Source organism: Rutilus rutilus (genome assembly GCF_951802725.1).
Source record: "Rutilus rutilus genome assembly, chromosome: 14".
Classification (NCBI taxonomy): Eukaryota; Metazoa; Chordata; class Actinopteri; order Cypriniformes; family Leuciscidae; genus Rutilus; species Rutilus rutilus.
In genome coordinates, this window is record NC_140219.1 from 21,851,479 (window position 1) to 21,857,322 (window position 5,844).

Sequence of the window (5,844 nt, forward strand, 5' to 3'; positions counted from 1 at the left end):
ATTCGATTCCTCTGATCGTTATCAGTACACTGCTCTATTTTCACCAAATTCTCTTAAGAAATCATTTCACCTTGGACTCAGTCTATCTGAACCTGTCTGTGTCATTCAAGTATAGAAGATTATATGCACTGAAAACAGAAGAGACCAAGATGTGAGTCAGATGCCTCGGAGGGACTGTAATGTTTTAAGATCCGCAAAAATGGAAAGTAATATATCACGCAAGAAAATGGCAGATGTATTTGGCTATTCATGTAGAGTGTTAGTCACTGATACATAAAGGGACAGAGGACAACATTTAATGAGCCATTGAATATGTACATTAACATTTTCAGTGGCCCCTAAACACAATGCTAACCTTCTTACCACTTTTACCACTAAAATACATACTTGCTAAATGCACACAAAAACACATTGCAGACCGGTGCATGATTATAAATTGAAATATGATATTCAGACCTTCCTCAATGATGGTTTGTTTTCATAATGATAATCAAATGATTTATAATATGGTATGGCCATCTGTATTCAACGATGCATAGCAATGGTTCCATACACCTATCACAGCATAGTCATTTTAGACATGTTTAACACATGGGATATCTAATTTTATTCTAAATTTATTCGAGGTTAGAGATGAAGAATGAATCCACACCTTCAAACCCCTTACACACACTTATACATACATAAATATATGTTATACATTTTCTGTTGTGAAATATGTTAAACATTTTCTGTTGTGTTTCCTTTTGAAATGTTCCTGCAATGCATATAATATGCTGTTTAATGCAGGATCGATTCCATTGTGACAACTTACTCCATATAGAGAGACAACATGTCCACTATTGGGTTATTATGTGATCATTGAGCTGTACATTTTCCTGTCCAATAACGGTGGAATTTAGGCCTGTCATGATCATGCATTTTGTGCTGACGATTAATTGTCATACAAATAATTGTGATTAATGATTTAATTGTTTTGTTTATGTCACTAAGCCGCCTATTATGTTATTATTATTATTATTATTATTTTACTTTAATGCAGTGATTATTTATGTTATGATATTATATTATAAATGATATGATATGATATGATATGATATGATATGATATGATATATATGATATGATATGATATGATATAATATAATAATGCAGTCTGATTAAATCCACAAACCTTCATTATTGCGGTTATCACAAATTGTTTCAATTAGTTAGAAAAACCACAATCAGACAATTAATTAATCACAACAGGCCTAGTGGAAATGTTCAATAGCATGCTTGTACTCAAGACCCTATACAGTTTGTCTATGAAGAAATGGATGGTCAAAAATAAGCCATCCCTTTTGAAATATTCACAGAAATAAAAATGTGTGACAACTAGCCCTGGTCTGCCCTTTATACATACAGTAAATTGTTGTGTATATCACTGAATTTTAGAGACTATTTCCTTACATCAGTACACTCAGTACTACAACAGCCTTTTGGCAGTCACTGATGTTTACCAGTGTGGAAAGCAAAGTCCATATATTACCCCTGGCATGATAATGAATCAGTTCTATAATAAACACTGATGTGAATTACTCTCAACTAATAAATAAAACAACTAAGACAACCTCACACTGGACATTACACTGCACACTACTCAGGGTATATATTGTATATTCTTTGCTGCTCTCTCTCTCTCAGCAGTAATGGGAAAACCCTGCGGGATTTCTCTGCAGGCCAGAACCCTAAAAAACAGAGGGAGCACATCTGGGGCCCAGCAGGTGTGGGATGTCCCATGAGAGGTTGTTGCCAGGTAGTAAACTTCTGGACTAGCTTCCCCCAGTGCTCACAGACATCTAGATAAATGTGATAATCAGCAGCAAGCCCAAAAAAGACCTGTTTGCCACAGGGGCGTAATTGTGTACTCACCAAAAATTTTTACAGAATATTTATACATGCAGTCTACCCTCCTCCTATTTCTGTGTAGAAATCATTTTTTTACACTGTCATGCCCTAAGGACAGGGCCGGATCTACCATACGGGCAATCTGGGCACGTGCCCAGGGGCCCTTGCGCAGAGAGGGGCCCTCCGTGATCGAAGTTTTTTTTGTGTGTGCCACGTACGCTGCTACATAAAAATAGTATACACAAGGTTTGGCCTCGATCTTGATAATTATCCAATCAGAATAAAAAAAAAAGTGTATATACACTATATGATCTCTTATTCATGCAAATGCTTTTAATAATAAAAATAAAATAATAGTTTGAGGATGAACAAAGAACCAAACATATGCAACTAAAAAGTACAGAATATTCATTCATACTCATTCATATTAAAAATTCAATCTTGTTAAACATGGTGTATAAGAGGGGGAAAAAGGGGAAAAAAATATGCGTATGATTATTATGATTATTCTTTAAGGTTGTTTCTATGATTAATCCTTTCCAACATTATTCTTGTATTGATACATTTATGCCTTTTTTCTATTGCAGCGTTTCATAGTTAGTTCATAGTTATACTCATATTCAAATGTTCTATTCAGACCAGACATTTAGTATAGGCCTACTTCTACTCTGACAAATGTAGCCTACATCTATTTCTGGGCTAGACATGCAATTTGTTTTTTTCCGTTTTCTTCTCAGTGTGGTATCTAATCTAATATGTATGGTTTAGTTTCACATGAGATGGTTATCTTACCTGGAATTATACAGCTGTATTTGCATAAAGTCTAGTCATGATAGAAATAAGTAATTGGCTATTTCTGCTTCTTAGGGCTGGTTCACACAGAAAGTGGTTTTGGTTGGAAAAACGGAAAAAAGACGCGGGCAGTGGAATGGGAAAAAAGTGCAAGGTCGAGACATTTGTCGTTAGTTTTGTTTAGTTTTAGTTTTTCATTTTTGTTGAAATTTCTATTTTATTTCAGTTTATGCAAATGTTTTTTGACCAATAGTTTTAGTCTTAGTTTCATTTTTCGTTTACGAAAAAAACTTTGACTCCCATAGCCTGCAATGGAACTGTGTGTGTGTGTGTGTGTGTGTGTGTGTGTGTGTGTGTGTGTGTGTGTGTGTGTGTGTGTGTGTGTGTGTGTGTGTGTGTGTATTTAAGTTCAGTAATTTCACTAAATGCCAATGAAAATGACCTATTAATTGTCATTTAAGTGAAATTACTGAACTTAAATATACAAGCTTGATAAAAATGACCATTCTAGAAGACATTTTCAGATGGCACTTAGAGGCTTTGGCATCTGAAATCTTCATATTGTAACTATAGTTACAAAATGAAGACAGACTTCACTGCCAGTTCACTTCACTGTTCACACACACACACACACACACAGTTCCATTGCAGGCTATGGGAGTCCCCTGTTCGATAGGTAGAGATCGGTCAGAGTTGCAGGTCCCCACTTGGCATGTTTGTTTTTTAAATAAAAAAATGCATTTTTAAAGTTATATTAAGAAAAAAAAAATTTGTATGTCATTTTTGTTTCTTTAAAATGACCAGAAACACTAGTCCCCTCTTGGCCAGTGTAGAGCGATAGTCCCCTGTTTGTAATATAGACGTGTGTGTGTGTGTGTTCCTTTGGAGGGTGTGGTTATCAGGTAGGGGAGGTTCAGTGAGCTTAAGTGCCCAGGGGGCCCTGGGGGTACTAATCCAGCCTTGCCTAAGGATGGTCTGTGTTTACAGTGTAGAGGTTTATTTTTGGTTATGTTTATGATTACAGCCACCATAGCATGTTTAATGTAAAAATCAACCCCCAAAAATGCAACTTCTGTGATCACTTGCTTACCCTTATGTTCCAAACCCGTAATGTATGACTTCTACTTCTACAAAAAACAGTTCGGAAAACAACGGCGCTACATTTTACTGAGGCACGATGGCGGAGGCCCAGACGCATCTAGAAAATCTCGCAAATGTGCATTTGCATTGGCGCTTTGGTCGAGTTCACTCAGTTTTGCACTTTGCGTTCCTGCTCTGCTGTTCAGCAGTTATTGTCGCCAATTAGCCTTTCGCCGAGCCCCACCCCCCTTAGTTACTGTTGCTACGTCCGACAAACAAATGGTCAAACACGACCAGCGCGACAGATTGCCATGACGGGAAGAGGTATGCCCGTGCGTGTCAGTGTCCTTTTTTGGAGCAATACCTCCGCGATATCCTCCAGATCGAGGCAAAAGCGGTATGCAGTGGAGGGATATATTCAAAATATAAAAATACGCAATGAAGGAGACACGACTACTATCGAGTCTAATGCTTACCGGTCTCAAGTGAAATCTGAGAAACCCCATGACCTGTACCTCAAATGCAACCAGCACAGCCTTGTGGACCACTCATGCTCTTGCGCTGCCGGGTAAGTTCTTTTTCATATGTTATGGTCTACTATTGTCTATTGCGAGTAGCTATTTTGTTAAAATACAAGGGTATGTTAGCTAGCTAAACCTACATGTGCGTCAAAGCCATTCAAAGCTAACATTTCTCTGTTGTTTTGAGAATAGCCGTTTTGAGAATCAGAATCAGAATGTTTTATTTCCACAGAATTCACAAATAGGAAATTGCTTTGGCTTAAAAGGTGCATAACAGATAATATAATAAAATGAAATAGATAAAACAAAATATAAGGCATTCAGATATCCATTTTATTTTATTATATTATCTGTTATGCACCTTTAACTAAGCCAAAGCTATTTCCTAGTTGTGAATTATGTTTAACAATGGATATAAAACATTCTGATTCTGAAAACAGTTAATACTAATAACGTACGTATTTATGCTTAGTAATGTTCGACACATTTAACTGGGAGTGGGGCCGTCCACACTGTTTTATCCATTGTAGGCACCGCTCATGTTGTGTTTTCGGCTTTGGGCGCATCTTGCGCACCAGTCAATGTTTGTCGGACCTGCTCACATAGTAACGGTTGCTATGATGTGTGATTGGACAATGGCTGTTTTGGGGGAGGGGCCGGCGAGAAGTCAATTGAATGTGAAGAGATAAAAAGAACAAATGGCAAGATAGCATGTATTTATATTCTTTTGTCCTCACGGAGTGGATGCAAAAACACACCATGCAGTCTAATTCACAAATACATTTATCTTATAAGAGCAACATGATTCACCTGTTAGATCTTTTGATGTTTAATCTCACAAACTCAAGTTACCTGTTTGAATTACTCAGACTTAGGATCCGTCACTCCGTTAATTGAATATGTCAGAGCGGAGTTCTGTTTTCTGTCAGGACCAGCGATGTCATTTCATGATTGATTCATACTCTGAGACAGTTCATAATGAATGAATCTGTTTTTGTAAGGTAAAATTAGTTCGCGATTCATTTACAGTTCACTCACAAGCACCGAACGTGGTTCCCTTTAAAGGATTCTCGGATCATGTGTTTCTCCTCGACAGCTCTCCTTGGGAGATGCTTCTGTCCCAGGCAGGTTGTGCAATTCTTCACCCCTATCCAGAGTTGTGGAAACTGTGGGCTTGGCCTCTGAGGGGGCCCAGCTCATAGATTATGGTCTCTCAATCGAGGTTGTTGAGACCATACTTCAGAGATGTTCACAAGTCTTTCATCTGGAGTTCGAGTCAAGTCTGAAGTCTTTAAGCTGGAGTCCGAGTCAAGTCTGAAGTCTTTATCACTGGAGCCTGAGTCAAGTCTGGAGTCTTTTGTCACCAGTCCGAGTCGAGTCTCGATTCATTTCATGCCTTAAAAAATAAAATAAAAATCTCATATTATTGTAATATATAGACAAAATATATGATATTTCTATTATCTGTTTTGTTTGTAATAAAGGTCCTAAGATTTAAGGGATAATGTAAATCCAGCTTGTTACTTTATAATCCATTACAATGTATAAAACAATCATCCTGG